The sequence below is a fragment of the Patella vulgata genome, chromosome 6, assembly GCF_932274485.2.
Source record: "Patella vulgata chromosome 6, xgPatVulg1.2, whole genome shotgun sequence".
In the NCBI taxonomy this organism is placed as follows: Eukaryota; Metazoa; Mollusca; class Gastropoda; family Patellidae; genus Patella; species Patella vulgata.
Genome location: NC_065884.2, coordinates 31,343,867 through 31,361,047, shown reverse-complemented (window position 1 = coordinate 31,361,047; position 17,181 = coordinate 31,343,867). Strand labels below are relative to the sequence as shown.

Here is a 17,181-nt window from a genome sequence, read left to right as displayed (position 1 = left end):
GATGAACTAAACTTATTTTTGTAACTGGTATCTAAGAATATCTTGTCAGTTTGTTTAAAAGTTTTAAATTTTTTGTTTTATATTCAAAACATATGAAAAAATAATATTATGCGAGAAGTTTGCCATATCTGGGCCAGAGATGGCCCACATCCAACTGGCCAAATGCCTCAAAATATCAACACAATAAATTTCGGCTCAGAATATGACATCTAGTTTCCAGTAGAATTTTCCTGTGTTCTATATTAGTTTTATTACAGTCTTAAAATAATATTTTTTGAATGTACTGTATATAATATGAATGGAATCCTCTCAACCCACCTTCCCCAAAAAGCCAGTAAATGTAAATCTTTAAAGCAAAAATAATAAATTATTCTTGAAAGAAGTCAATGAAATAAAGACAAAGTTTATTTTAACACAGCCTGAGTGTTGGGTATCATGCTACAAAGTAGTTAGATTTTAATTACTATAGCAGATTCTGTACTCAGATTATACAATTTGTTGAAGCCAGCAGGTCAACCAAGTAAATCTTTCAACAAAGCATAATTAACAGCCCATTTACTATCTTGAAATCTGTTTGGTCATTGGCTGAATTTAAAATTGTAAAATTCAGTGTAAAACAACTTAATAGAATTTAGTACTAACAAGAAACTGAAGACATTGCAGTGGTACACAACTGTGCATTATTTTCACAGAACTTAGTTAAAAGATAAAAAAGATAAGTACATTTTATTACTTTCTCTACAATAATATTGAATTAGATAAGATTTATGTGATTTCATTATTTAAATAACTTCATTTAACTATTATTTTGCCTTGGCAAATAAGAATTATTTGACTTAATACTTTGGTATTTGCATTGACAGACCCCTAGGCCATGCTTGATATAAAGAAGGAAAAACATGTTTTTTTAAGTACATTTTTTTGCATTTATTGCAGGTGTGATCAAACTTCACCACAAGGATGCAATGGAAAATAATTTCAAAAATGTTGTAAAAAAACTGCTTGAATGGGGGAAGAACAAAAACAAAGGGAAGAGGAGGAGGAGACAGCTGCAGGAACTTAAGGGGAGAATGATATTGACATGGATAATTTATATGCCTTATAACGACCAGTGAATTCTTGTTGAAACGTCGCGTGTATATAATATAGTGATTGTTATCCATAGAACTGTGTTGTGTTATATGGATGAATAAATTTTATAATTGAAGATTTTGCTTTTGTTGTAAATGTATGTTGTTTGTGCTGCATGCAAGATATCCTTAATTTCTACTATCCCAGCGGGCACAGAACGTTGTGACAACGTTTTTCAGAGGTTGTATCACAACGTCTGAAATAAGTCAGCTGTAGGTTGTTTTGCAACAAACTCTTACGTTGTGACAACGTTGTACGGACGTCAAAGCAACATTGTCACAACGTTGTGTGGTGGTTGACGAAAAGTTGTGTGGTGGTTGACGAAAAGTTGTGACAACGTTGTACGGACGTCAAAGCAACATTGTCACAACGTTGTGTGGTGGTTGACGAAAAGTTGTGACAACGTTGTACGGACGTTCAAGCAGCATTGTCACAACATTGTGTGGTGGTTGACGAAAAGTTGTCACGACGTCAGAATTTGTTGTTTTGCAACGTTGTGTGGTGGTTGGCGAAAAGTTGTCACGACGTCAGAATTTGTTGTTTTGAGGTTGTATAAAACCCAGTATAAGCCCCATCCGAACTCCCTACAGTTCTGCCCCTACTGGACTAACGAAGACGGGAATAGGCGGCCGGGCAGGATGGAAGTTAAATTAGGTGTGTGTGCGGGGAAGGGGGGGGGGGCTTAAATGCCCGACAGATTTGGGCCACGGTTTTGACATAGTGAAACGATACGCGAAGTTTCAACACTCTCACTCAATTAGAATCAAAGTTATTGTGTCCCATCACAACCAATCTAATTGCTTCTTTCTGAATAAAATCAGTATCAATTAATAGGACAATACGTAGTTTCAAAACATTCAATTCAAACGATTATATTACAGACAATATTAATGCTAGAGTCATATAACTTTGCAGTAATGGGTAAAGGTAATAGAATCTGATCATTAAATTTTAAGTAATGGTCATGTAATGAGTAATGGAAGATTTCAAAAGTAATGAGTAATGGAAATGTAATTAATTACATTCCGAAAATCATGTAATGGTCAATTACATTTCAATTACATTTAATGGCGCATTTTTGAATGGCATTTAGTAATTGGAACATAATCAAAAAACACACTTTTATGGAATAACAATTACTATGGTTTATTTCACTGCAACGTTTCAACAAGATTTCACAAGTCATTTTCAAGCATATATATACAAATAAATAAAATGAGAAAGATATGAATATATATATAAACATCAGTGGGAACTATCCAATGGTATGCAAGGAAGGTGAACATGAGTAGCTATCACAAGCTATTGATGAAACAACGGTAAATAATCGTATATACTAGGATTAACTCATTATACAATTAAAAGATCAAACAGAGGATTGTTGAGATGTACTGAAACCATACACATTATACTATATAATTGAAACCAGTTTAAAAGAAAATAAGGCATAGATCTATACATGATTAACTAAATATACATTCATAAAAGATCAAACAGAGGATTTACAGAAATATATTAAAACCATACTCTTATGCATTCAGTGATAACTAGAGTTTTAAAAGAATATAACAAGGAAACATATTTAATGTTATTACATTTTATTACTATTTAAAGATTAGTGCTAATTTAGCATTTAATCAATCAGATTTAAAGACATGGTAAAACTATTGTCTTTAAATCTGATTGATTAAATGCTAAATTAGCTCTAATCTTTAAATAGTAATAAAATGTAATTATTTACTTTCAATGTAATGGGTAATGGTAATGAATGATATTGCTAAAAATGAGAAAGTAATTGTAATGCAATTGGTACCGTAATAATAATAAAAATTTATTTATTTATAAAGCGCCTGTTACCAATATAAAACACTGCTCAAAATGGCTTATAAAGATTATAATAAAATATGACATGTAATAAACAAATTAAAACTGTACATGTACTTAATTGGTCCCTCTTCTGTCGGGTGCATATTTTAGATGAGCCGAAACTGCTGTTATTATCTCGGCTTCCTTGCAGCTCGGCTGACTGATCATTACACTATCTGAAGAATACAAAAAAACTGTATATTTACTCTGTCAAATTTTGTAAATTATATAATTGAGTCCGATCAAAAAGGTCGTCTTAAAGCTGTAACAGATAATTCTGCATCCCATGAATTATGGAGCAAAGGTGGCTAATTGGGTAAAACGCTGGCTCGCTTGTCTGGAGGTCGCATTTTCGATCCCTACATTTGCCGAGAAAGTTCAGTAGGCCTGACAAGGACAATTCGTTTGGATGGTATGAAAAACCGAGGCCACGTGTACACATTGACGTGCAAGTAAAAGATCTCTTTGGCAGTTGGAATTCGATATAAGAGTAGGCCATAGTGCCGCTGCCCGGGCAAAATTTCCATCATAGCACGCGGTATGGCTCATGCCCGTCTTCATTAGCCTAGTCGGAGCAGAACAGTAGGACGTTAAACCCCATATGAATTATATTATATATGACCCAATAACACATTCTATATGAGACATCGCTTGTGTTATAACTTTCATATTCTCCATGAATTTGTACGTGTAAGAAAGGCTTGGGTGTAAATTACAAAAAAAAAAGATCAATACTCATCGATGAAGTAATAAAAACTCCTGTATGCCCATACCATGTTTGATTATCCGATATTTAAGGATATGTTCGTAAATTGAGTATGATAAAAACAAACCTTGGACAACTTTGTAAATTTCTAAGTCCATTATGGACCGCCTCCCTTTAAATTAAATTGGGCCATTAGGGAATTAGACATCAACCTGTTAAAATAAAAAGACATACTGTTTATGCGTTTGACAATACCACGAATTTTGACTTTCCATTCCTTGACACCTAGAAATGGACATAAATGGGTTGCAACGCATATAATAATGTAATATGAATGTATATTAACTGATTTACATTCAATCGTTTCTGTTTTTACTGTAATGTCTAATCAGTTATGTTCGGCGAAATACGCGAAGAGAGAGAGAAATGGGGTTTAACGTCCACTTGACACAAACTAGGTCATTTCGGGACTAACATATGGTTCAATTTTATTTCAATAATTCGCTAGCGCGTAGGGGGTCTTTTTAGCAGTGGGACGAAACCTGAGGACCCGGAGAAAACCCACCAGGTTGGACAGGCGACCCAACTCCTTGTCACGTACAACCGGGGAAAAAAACGGTTAAAAAAAATTACAAACCGATATTCGTTTTCATATCATATTTGACATTCAAAACCAGGAATGGTAGCCAAAAATGTTTTCATTCACTAAAGACTATATAAATAGTTCATACAGCACGAGTGCATATATCACTTGTCATTTGTAATATATCACAAGTTTTGTATACGTTACATTACTATTAACACTCCCTGCAAAGCTTCATGAAATTGGTAACCCTATACATTTAAAGATAATAGATACTGGGAAAGTCCATTATACAATACTATAAATATTGTAATGGCCCCTTCCAATTCCAGACATAGATTGAAATAGCTCTTTCTAAATCCAGACATAGCAATTAACCAAAAACTAAATGATTAAAATGCAATACAATTATAAAATAAAAACACTAAAGTTTCAAAACTAAAATAAATCATTTAAGAGGTAATAAAACATATTTAAAATACTCAATTTACTTTGCAAGGAGGGTTCAATAATGAAATGACAATAGAAGTTCGGCTACCAGTAGAAAATAATCTACAATTACCGAAACAATTAATTCTTTTATATCATAATTATTTCTAAATGGACACAAAATGTTAATTAATCGTAACATACCTAATTTTCAACTTTTACGCCTTCTAGCAACTTATAAAACTCAATAGTTTATCACAGCTCTAATAAAGCAGCCATGTTTGGCTAGGATTCCTTTTTGGCGGAAAGATGTTTAAATTTGATTGGACCAACTGTCAACCTTGGGTGTGTTTTAAAATAAAATATGTATAAGATAATTAATCTTGACCTTTATTGGGTTTTTTTATATACCGGTACATTAAATATAGATATTTTGCAATTAAGTTATGAACGTAATTAAGTTTTAAAGGTGTATTAAACCTTTAATAAATGTTTTTAAAATTTTTTTTTTACCTATTCATTGCGGGTTCTTTATAAACGTTTCATAAACGTTAAAAAAAAAAATCATATTTACGGTACTACGTTTTAATGGAAAATTTTGAAAGAAAACATCAATTATGAACGTTATCTAAACATATTATATTAAACATTTTTATCAATATTTATCGAAAACTTCTGAAAAACATACACTTAAAACATTTAAAAAACGTTTGATAAATATTTTTTTTTTACATAACCTTTTAGAAACAAAAAAAAAATAACAAAAACAAAAACAAAAAACGTTTTTAAAATATTTTGTGCTTGCTGGGATTCACTTAGACCTGTAATTAATTAAATAATGGCCAGGTTTTACACTTATATATACTGAGCGCCATGGAAAACGCATCACTTAGTTTTTCGTATAACAAAATGATCCTGTAAACATATCTTATTTATTTTGCTTCTTATTGTGAACAATATTCAAATGGGAACACATCAATAACAACACATTTGTACACTCATGGATGTTTAATCTGTAATCAACGGTACAAAGTCAGATGTGTGTCCTCCGCGGGCTCTTACGCACGCTGTGCAGCGACGTCGCATGGAATTAACCAATGTTTGAAAGAAGGCCTGGGGCAAATTGTTCCATTCTTGGACAAGAGCAGCTTCTAAAGCAGCAATGGTGTGCATCTGTGGTCTCCGATACAGACGGCGTCCAATCGCATCCCAGACATGTTCTATCGGTGCCATGTCCGTAGACATGGCTGGCCAGTCCAAGACATTGATGTTGTTAGCAGCCAGGAAGTCCATACTAAAACGGGCGGTATGCGGACGTGCATCATCCTATTGGAAGCGCTGAAGTTGTGGGTGCGCTCGAAACATCGGAACAACAATTGGTTGCAAGACATCATCACGGTAGGCTACAGCATTAACGCGACCCCTGCAAATGTGTAGGGCGGTCCGGTGATGAAATGTGAAGCCTCCCCACACTATTACACTTCCCCCCCACCCCATCGATTCGTTTCGAAGATGCAGCAGTCTGCAAGACGTTCCTCAAGACGTCTACACACATGTTGACGGCCATCAGCGTGATAAGGATGAAAGCGACTCTTATCACTGAAGAGCACACTTTGCCAGTCTACTCTTCTCAATGTCTGGTGTGTCCTTGAGCCCATATCAAACGCCGCTCACGGTGAGGATAGCTCCAACATAAGGTCGTCGTGCACGGAGTCCTACTTCTCTTAGACGACGTCTTACGGTGTTGGCACTTACTGGTCCTTGTCTTCCGACGACTGCTGCACCTGTTCGAGTCGCTGGGCGGAATCTGTCACGCAGATGAGTGACCAGGACGTTGACGGTCACGTGTTGATCCAGTAATTCGAACACGTTCCACCAACCTTACAATAGTGGACTGATGACAATTGAAGTGTCTGGCAATAATAGCACGTGTAGACATGCCAGCCCTGGACATTCCCATGGCTTCATTCCGTTGATTTTCAGTAAGTCTCGGCATCTCTAGCTCGATTCCTTCACACGTCCAACAACAAATTACGACAGATTGATGTTTCACAGTTCATGTACAACACATTAATTTGAAAACATGCTTTTAAAGGGCTCACACACAATGCTGCACGTGAATATTGGGTTTTTCATGTGCATCTTATGCAATTTTTTTGGTGCACACGGGCCGAAATTTTTTGCGTTTGGGAGCATTGTGTGAAACAATAGTTCATAGTATTGCATAATATTATACATACAAAACCACCTAGTAATAAAATATTTGGGAAAAAAAGTGATGCGTTTTCCATGGCGCTCAGTAATATAACGGTATCTACTTAAAATGATCATTTAAATACTTAACTTCATTATTCTTTTATTATCATTTCTTTTTTTTATACCGGAATAGTATTATTAAATTTACATTAGCACTATTAGATGTCGATCTACGGCTGTTTTTATTAATAATTTGTTTAGTGAAGCCGAATGATAAAATCGCGTTAAGTCTACCAACTACCAAGCGTCGATCGAGATTTTGCCGTGGGTAACAAATCTCCGTAAAATCAAATAGCCCAGTGACGTGTAGTATAGATCAAATGGCTTGCTATGTGTTGAAAATTATTCGTTTAACGGCAATGTATATGAGTAATATGAAAAAACTAATGATGAGAGATTTCATTTAGATTAGATCTACTTGCGCAACACATCAACGCAAATGTCTAGCCTAGACTAGTGCAGATCACGTCAGTCAGTTCTAAATTCTACGTCGCTTGGCCTAGACTCGTGTATTCTGAGCGGACTGACACAATCATGCAGCTGGTCCAGCTAGTTTTAATAGTTAAAGCGAGAATTTCATATTTTCTAAGAAAGTCAAAACATAATTATTTCTATATCTTTTGCTCAATAGGCTGTCAACTCACTATTATAGGATCATAGGTATCATTATGACGCTTATAAAATCATTCACACCGGAAATAATAACACAATTACCACCTTTGTTTTTCTCCCCCCCCCCCCCATGGAAAAACTATCTTCAAACGTTTGAATTTGAAGTTGAAAATGATATTTTGGCCAATTTCTCAACTGGCAGTAGTGAATTATAGGAATAATAGGATTATTCTGTAACTTAAAAATATAACTTAAAAATATGAAATTCACTCGGCACAGCTGCAGTCTGAGTCTGTGTTTTGAAATGAACGTCGCCACTTACACCGCGGTCGTCAACGAAGTCCATGCCTACCTTACCGGTAATCAAATTCGAGGGGCTTTCATATTCAACTTAATAATAATAGTCCCTGTTACTACATGATGTATGTATAGATGCGCGTGTTTTACATACATGTAAATATAGTTGGTGTTTTTGTTGTTTTATAGCCAATGATAATGCTGTAGCGTAGGTAGCCTAATGTTTTGTTTGTATACTGTCTCTAATAGCCTAATGGGGTGTTAAGATACAATATAATTTTATCTGATCTTATATTAGCCTTAGAAGAAGCAATTGACGATTTTTATATCCCTTCCACATACCCAGTTGAGAGTTAAAATAATAGAACTTACCTTCGGCACGAACCAAAAAACCAATATGGCGTCCCAGAAGCATCTTTCGCGGCAACATTAGAGTCACGTTATCAGTATCCGCGGGAAAAAAACCCGCTAGTGTTACCAGATAATTTACTGAAGAATTAACCGGAATATTTGTCAGCTTCTAGTTGTTTTACAATAAGCCTTAATTAAAATGTATTATAGCTTGTATTGTGTTATTCAATCTCGATCTACGTCGTTAACCAATACAACTGTACCCAAGATCATACGTCAATTTCTATAGATAAGCGCATTGCAATTCCTGTTTTAGGCCCGTATTATGCACTGAATTTGTGTAGCAAACGCTGCACACTACACAATATGCATTAATCACCATTTTCTGTGCTTTGTGTTATTATTTCAATTGCAAAACACCGAATGTAAAAACAGCGACATTTAGGTGCGGGAGAGGCATCTCGTTTACAGTTCATAATACATTTTGTATAATACATGACGGACGTAAACGCCTTTTCTTGCTTTCCCAACCCGTGTGCTCAGCAACATGAAAGCAGGCCAGTATTGCCTATTTATTACACCAATAACTTTAATGCATTAAAGGAAATTATGATTTCCGAAAAATTATAAAGCAAATAAATGATCGATGTCGCACACCGCCGAGTGGGACCCGACGAAATGTTTTAATCCGCAATCAATGCAGTACAAATTCGCCGTGTTCAATGACAAGAAAGTGAAAATGTTATATTATACTTAAAAGTCATCGAATTTGGGGCCCTTTATTTTACTGACAAGAAAGCAAAATATTTTCTTCCAAATAACATTCTGAAAGTTCCGCTTTCACTTTCTCTCGGGATTTTGAATGTGACTTTTTACCTAAATTGCTGCCGGGAACAGGGAATGTCAGGCAATGTCATGACCTTGACTCAGGTTACAACCCCAAAAATGACCTTGCGGGTGCGGGTCACGACTTTGACCTTGACATTTATTAGCGAAAGTCTGGGTGGTACATGAAGTTTTGGGACTTTTTCGATCCCAAGGTCAAGGGTCAGGTCAAAGGTCAAGGCCCCATTCGAAAGGTCAATGAGTTGCCTATCCATGGTCATGACCTTTGATTTGCCGCGCAGACCCGGGGCCTCACCATGTGCCCGGGAGCATCCGACTCAGTAGATATTTTGGTGACCTTGACCCTTTCAGATGACCTTGACCTACCGTGGTCATGTGGACCAAGATGACATTTTGGAAGGTCAAGGTCCAGTGGTCCTGACTTTATTAGATGGGCCTCTAGGGTTCAAAAACCAAAATACTTCCGGGGCCCCTAGCGGGTCAAGGTCACGACTTTTGGTTGCCGATTTTAAAAGATGAAGAACAAATGTTGGGTCAGTCTATCGGGTCACCAAATCCCGGGGCGATTGGAAGACATTTTTTGGGCAAATTTCCCTAGAAAGTGAAATAGCTGAGTATTACAGCGGTGTGGTCTAAGGGCAGATAACTCGCCCATCACAAATCGGATCCGACGACCTTGAGGTCGTGGCTATTTAAACTAAATTGACCCCTGGGAGTCTCGTGGTGACCTTGGTTTGACAATCAGAGGTCAAGGTTCGAACTTCTATATATGACGTTTCGATAACGTTATGACAACGTTGTGACAACGTTTTAACAACGTTGTCACAACAATCTGTATATGACGTTTTGATAACGTTGTGACAACGTTGTGACAACAACCTATGACGTTTTGATAACGTTTTGAAGACGTTGTGACAACGTTGTAACAACGCCGTGACAACAACCTGTATATGACGTTTTGATAACGTTGTGACAACGTTGTGACAACAACCTGTATATGACGTTTGAATAACGTTTTGATGACGTTGTGACAACGTTGTGACAACAACCTGTATATGACGTTTTGATAACGTTTTGAAGACGTTGTTACAACGTTGTGACAACGTTGTAACAACGTTGTAATAACGCCGTGACAACAACCTGTATATGACGTTTTGATAACGTTGTCACAACAATCTGTATATGACGTTTTGATAACGTTGTGACAACGTTGTGACAACAACCTATGACGTTTTGATAACGTTTTGAAGACGTTGTGACAACGTTGTAACAACGCCGTGACAACAACCTGTATATGACGTTTTGATAACGTTGTGACAACGTTGTGACAACAACCTGTATATGACGTTTGAATAACGTTTTGATGACGTTGTGACAACGTTGTGACAACAACCTGTATATGACGTTTTGATAACGTTTTGAAGACGTTGTTACAACGTTGTGACAACGTTGTAACAACGTTGTAATAACGCCGTGACAACAACCTGTATATGACGTTTTGATAACGTTGTGACAACAACCTGTATATGACGTTAGAATAACGTTTTAATGACGTTGTGGCAACGTTGTGACAACGATGTGACAACAACCTGTATATGACGTTTTGATAACGTTTTGATGACGTTGTGACAACGTTGTGTCAACAACCTGTATATGACGTAAATACAACGTCGAATATTGGTCGAAAACACGTTGTACAACGTCACGACCAATATTGACGTTGTCACAATGTTGTAACAACGTTGCGTGCCCGCTGGGATCTGGAGTATGAAATGGAATTGGGAAGAAAGTCTTGGCTGGAGAGACTTTAAGAAGGGGCGATAAAGAGAAAAATGGGTTGTAACGTCTATTTGACACAAACTAGGTCATTTTGGGACTAACATATGGTTCAACCCTATTTCAATAATTTGCTTGTGTGTAGGGTTTTTTTAGCAGTGGGAGGAAAGGACCCAGAGAAAACCGATGAGGTTGGACAGGTGACCCTACTCCTTGTCACGTGCAAGCGAGCATTCGAAACCATGCCACTTGACTCAATGACAGATCTTATAATTTCAAGCGTACGCGATAAACCACTAGACTATCCAACCTCTGACTTTAAGAACGGATAGGACAGGGATTAACCGTATTTTTTCAGGTTGCCATCTTTGGCCCACATCTGGCATGGCAAGATTTTCACGTATGGGACATATTTGGGCCAGGTATGGGCCAGTTGTGCCATCTCTGGCCCACATGTGGCAGGCCATATCTTTGCCAGCTGTCAGCCAGATCTGGCCCATACAAGGCGGGCGTGTGCATTAGCGAATGTGGGCCAGATCTGGCTCTGACTGGGCCACGTCCGGCCCAGATATGCCAGACTTGGCCCAGCTGTGGCATGCCATATCCGGCCCAATCATTTTGCCAGATGTTGCCAGATATCGGCCGTGTCTGGGCCAAATATGATGTGTTGTCTGGGATTTGTTTGTGTTTTACATGTTTATTTTTAATAATCTCTTGTAGCACTTTCGGGTTGGTTCTGGCTTTACTTTCCGCTTTTTGAATCTCACTATATTCGTAAACGGCCACTTCGGAAAGAGTAGGGTTTTCCCATCTGATCGTTTTCTCTCACAATATTGTCCCCCTTTTTTAAAAATACACCCAAAATTATCAGCCAGGTAGTCTTGGGAATGACACCCCCCCTTTCCTGAATCCCAAACACCACAGTCGTCGTAATAAGTCATTCGTTGTCCCTCCCCTTGTCTTTCTAAATTATCTTTATTATTTACTAAAAACCACACATTAGACTTATCACCTGGGGGGAGGGGGGGGGGGCTTTCCATAAACACATATTCTTTTTCTATAATCGCCTTATAACAGTTCTTTGCCGACATGAACTTATTCTTTTTTAAACTTTGCACATTTATGGGACGCGGGAAAGAATGAGAAGAAAAATCCAATTTGATGGGTTCCGTATGAATCGTCACATTTCTCGGGAGATGTAAGGGAGAGATCTGGGAGAGGTTTGGAAATATTTATGGAGGAGTCTGTTGATATTGTTGAGCTGTATAGCTTAGGGTCAAAACTAATATTTTCTGCTGGAAGAACTGGTTTAAGTAGCACGAAATGGTTTGGTGACCAATAGCGAATTGAAGACGGAGCACCAATAGTATTTGTCCACATGATTTTAACCTCAGGAATTGATTTTGATAGTTCCGAATTGAAAGTCAAATCTTATAAGATGGGTCTGAAATATCATTAACTGGGGGGAATACAGAATGAATTGGTGCTTTTATAACATAGCTGCAGCCATCATCGTCCAAACTGAGGAATACGAACCAACCCTAGATGCGTCAAGATAAGCTTGTTCGTAATCGGGAGAAACTAGCAGAAAGTTTTTAAGCATTTTCATGTCTTTCGTATTTATTATAGGCCAAACACATTTCTACACGTCTTTTACCGCAACATGACAGATAAATCCTCCGTAGCACTGAGGTGTTGGCTGAAAGCATTAAAAAAACAGTTTCCGTCACCACTAGATGTAATAGGAGTTCCGAGATTCGCTATGTCACACATAGTCATGATATCAATGCTGGTTGGGTCAGTGGGTATCAAAGTAAGATCAACTGATTTGGGGTCGGGTATATCATCTCTGGGCATAACCCGCTCTTCTCGACTGCAAACATACTTCAGATGTTCATAACTTATATCTGCCGCCTAAATAAAAAAAGGTAGATAAGAAGAATTAACAAAAATACAATTAATACAGCGATCTTTGCTGCTGTTAGGCCTACGAAATAAGAACTGACGATGTGGAATGAATTTTTAAGATCGTCCGAGGGGAAATTGTAAGGTTGTTTTATTCATATGTATATCTAAGATTGTTTCAAGGAAAGAGTTTGTACATAAATTTTGATTTTTACCTCAGATAACCTTTGAATAGTTTCCCATATTCATATTTTTCATTCATATCGCATGAAAGACATGTCGAGCACTTAAACTTGTTCAACGCATTTTCTACAAATGGCACATGCTCTTCGTTAATTCCATCGCAGTCGTAATGGTACCAGATGTCACAATCGTTACATTGGACTGAGTTGGTGGTACAATTCTTACGACAAACCCCAAATGGGTAAAAGGCAGCACATTTGGAATAAACGATTGATTTTTCTCTTGGAACGATAGGCCTACATAGCGAAGGAATAACATTAAACTATACTGATACAGTAGTAGTAGTATTCTGGTGTTTAACTTCTGCTTCCACATAAGTGATATCGCAGACAAGAAATAGGAGAGCCGAAGCTGCTTCCTGTTTTTAGAATATGATTTTGCAATCTTTCCATTTTCGGCCTTAGGCCATGGATTGGGTTTTGTGGGAAGTTCTTCCCTTTATTTAGTAAAAAAACCATATCGTTTGGTAGATGTTTTCTTCTGCTTCTGGATTGGTAGATGTCTGCGTTGTGGGATTAGTGTTTAGGTGCCAGGCCCGTCTTATCGTGACCTCCCCTATCCCACACTGTATGTTTGATGTCTATTTTTTGCCGGAATAGTGTTTAGATGCCGAGTCCGTCTGATCGTGACTCTCCCTTACTCCACTATCCTGCCAGTTTGGTATAAATCCCCTATGTAGTTTAGTGTTTAGATGCCGAGCCCGTTAACCGTGGCCCCCTCTTACTTCACTATTCTACTTAATCCAACTGTGTCCATTAGGGCGTGGATTTGTTCGAAGATTTGCAGTTTCAGATCTGGTCTCGGGAAGAGTAAGTTCTTAGTGTTGAATGGTATGTTGTTAGTCTCCATCATTCTCACTAGTTCCCTTCTCTCCTCCTTGTATACCTCACAGTCTACCAGGACGTGGTTGGTGGTACATTCTTCTCCGCACTCACAGACGATGACTTGGTGTTTGTAGTCTCGCAGCCGCTCTTTCACCCTTAGTTTCGATATAAGTCTGGGCCCGGTTCCTAGAAAATTCTTAAAGTAAGCATAAAGTCATGTCTGTAATTGTCTCTTTGGTATCAACAGGTGTCGGAAATGCCATCGAATTACTCTACCTACGGTCAGCCATCTTTTTGAAGTGGAAACAGACTTAAGGTTGGTAAGCAAGCCGTATACCTTGCTTGGGACTTGTGCTTAGATTGACTATGTTTAAGAACGAAGTTGTGCTTAAGTTTTTTCTTGGAACGCATAATAACGTTCTTGTGCTTACAATGAAGTCTACTTAAAATCTAAGCACAAGAACGTTTTTAAGAATTTCCTGGGAACACAAAATAAGGTAAGTTCATTTATCACGAGCTCCCCAAGTCGCAGTTCCTTAATTGTTTCCCTGATACCCTGGCCGAAGCTTTTCTTTCTAGGATCTCTCACATATCTTGTCTTTTGTAGACTGACAAAAGTAGGGGATCTATCGCCCAGTTGCGAGATCTTGGCCCAATGCCTTGTCGCTAGTTCTTTTCTTCTTAGGGATAGGGGCAACTCCCCAGCTTCCTGTAGTAATGCCTCTCTCCTAGTCCCAAGCCAGTCGCAATACACAGAGCTTTGTATTGGATGGTGTCAAGCTTACTTAAGAGTTCTGGCACGCAGTTCATGAAGGCCAAAGAGTCGTAGTCTAAAAGAGCGTGTTAGAGCACGATACACCATCATTAATGTAACTCTATTGGCACCCCACGTGCTACCCGTTATTTTTCTCATTAAGTTTAGGATTTTGGAGCATCTATCTACAGTCAAGTCAAGTTTCCAGGTCAGCCTTCGGTCAAAGATTACGCCAAGGAACTTGGTTTAGTCTTTAAACTCGATGGTTTTCCCGTTCATACACAGAGTCATTCTGCTTATCCCACTATCCCTGCTCACGAGCATGCCGACCGTTTTCTTCTGAGACTTTAAATCCCCAGTCGTTTGCCCATGTCATGAATTTGTCCAAGGCCTTTTTCATGTTCTTTTGCAGTTCACAAAAGTTCCTCCCTATGGTACTGGTCAGCAAATATAGCCAAGTCAGTTCTGGCATCGAGGTAGGATGATTTCTGTATGTCATTGATCATGATATTGAAGAGGGTGGGACTGATGACCGACCCCTGAGGCGTGCCATTTTCTAATGTTTTCCCGGCCCTCAGGAATCTGCCAACATTCACCTGTATCCTTCTATCGCTCAGAAAGCTTTTGATCCACCGAAACATTATGCCCGTTATACCGATACGTCCCAATTTAAAGAGCAGTCCGTCTAACCATACCAAATCGAAAGCCTTGGTCAGATCTACGAACACGGCACATAACAGGCACCCCGAGAGGAGTGCCTGCGACATAACTTACTGTAGTCTCACCAAGTGGTCCATTGTTGGTCGTTCTTTTCTGAACCCGCTTTGATTTTCGTCGATCAGTCGGTTACTCTCCAGCTAGAACTGTAATCAGATGTTAACCATTGTCTCCAAGGTTTTGCATAGTGTGGATGTCAAGCTTACTGGTCGATAGGACTCTGCCTTTGTCCTCTCTTTCCCCGGTTTCAGTAGAAGGATGACCTTTGCTTTCCGCCATTTTTTAGGTACCTCTCCTGACAGCCAGGATGTGTTGAAGAAGTTTAGTAGTGTCGTTTTGGTGTTTCTAGGCAGATGTTTGAGCATTGAGGGAAAGAGCCTTATTTAAGAAGGGTAGGTTGATTGGGTCAGCCTCTTCATTAGATTCAATTACTAATGAAGGGTGCTGCGAGTAAAAGACTTCCTTCCTCTTCAGAAACTCTGGTGATTGGTTTTCATCTCTGCTTGCGTCTGCAAATGTTTTACTGATCTCCATCTTCAAGCTTTGGTATGTTGAACGATCTGCGGTTCCCGTTCATGGCGTTCAGCTTCTTCCAGACGACACCCGTTTGCGTGTTTTTATTCAACGTATTACAGAATGTCATCCAGTGCCCACTTTGTGCCTTCTGGATGGTGTCTCTTGCAGCGTATTTCAACTTTAGGTAGTTTTGGTGGTTGACTTCATTGTAGTGGCGTTTCCATAGGCGAAGTGCCTTCTTTCTTTCGTTAACCGCCTTCTGACATTCTGGTGACCACCATGGTTTTCTAATCCTTGGTTTTCCACCAGAAGTCTTGGGAATAGAGTCGTTTGCGGCACCTATAATAGAACTCGTGATGTTGGCAGCGTACACGTCGATGTTGGCATCGATGATATCTTCTTTCTTCCAACCAAGGCAGCCTACACGGAAGTTGGCCCAATCGGCTTCTTTCATTTTCCAATTGGGTCTCCCGTTATAGACTTCCCTGGTTGCTTCAGCCTGAATGCAGAGTTCTATCAGTAGATGGTCACTGCCAAGTGTTTCATCTTCGTGTACTTGCCAGTCGCAGCGGTTTGCCATACCAAGCGTACAGAACGTTAGATCTAGGTGCGAAGGTGGGGCATTTCCTCCAACAAAAGTAGGGCTCTCGTCGTTCAGTACGCATAGGTCGTTCTCTTCTATTATTGAGCATAGGCTAATCCCCCGACAGTCATTCCTCGGTGACCCCCACAGGACGTGTTTTGCGTTGAAATCCCCGCAAAACACAGATTCGCCCTGCGGAAGCTGGTCGAGAAGTGACTGGAAGTCAACTGGTTTTCTCGTGACATTTGGGGGTACATAGACATTCACTATTGTCAATTTTGTATTATTGCTCAATGTGATGGCTATGCCCATTGCTTCTAGAAGGTCCTCTACGTCCAGCGAAACAGAAATATAATTAAGTTATCACTGGCGTAGATGGCAAGACCGCCGCCACCTGTCGTGCTGCCCGGTCTGTCCCTTCTCTGACAAGTGTATCCGGGCAAGTAGATGTCGTTCTTGGTTGGTAGTAGCTTGGTTTCTTGGAGGCATATTACATCTTTGGGGTTGCGGGTGATGTATTTTCTCAGCTCAGCACATCTGGGGGCCAGTCCATTAACGTTTAGTTGTAGAACTTTTACCTGGCCCGCCATGATGACTGTCCGGATGGATGCCTCTCTGTCTTGTCTATTTATTGGTGAATTTGGCGTTTCACATTCCATAGGAGGTACCTCATTAGTGTTCGTCTTTGGTGTTAAAACCGGCAAGCAACTGGGCATATCGCCAGTGCTGTAGTGACGTATACTGATACATGTTGTTGTTTGTTAGTTGTATTTTACGTCCGCTTCC

At 38.9% G+C, this 17,181-nt stretch overlaps 1 protein-coding gene and 1 long non-coding RNA gene across 3 annotated transcripts in view; one reads left to right on the top strand and one right to left on the bottom strand.

The window, feature by feature from the left end:
* Positions 1–1,207, top strand: part of LOC126825426 (RING finger protein 141) — a 128,645-nt gene extending 127,438 nt beyond the window's left edge. Inside the window, exon 7 of the mRNA XM_050555118.2 lies at positions 937–1,207. The gene's annotated coding sequence lies outside the window, so the exon portion shown is untranslated. The remainder of the gene's footprint in view (positions 1–936) is intronic.
* A 1,631-nt stretch (positions 1,208–2,838) lies between these two features.
* LOC126825457 (uncharacterized) lies at positions 2,839–5,236 on the bottom strand. Of its 2 annotated transcripts, none has more exons than XR_007681978.1 (3): positions 4,341–5,236; positions 3,831–3,915; positions 2,839–3,173 (listed from the first exon to the last, which is right to left on the bottom strand). It is a non-coding gene; the product is annotated as an uncharacterized LOC126825457 (long non-coding RNA). The 2 variants fall into 2 exon arrangements; XR_007681979.1 differs by having other exon boundaries at positions 4,920–5,236.
* Between the last annotated feature and the right edge of the window lie 11,945 nt (positions 5,237–17,181).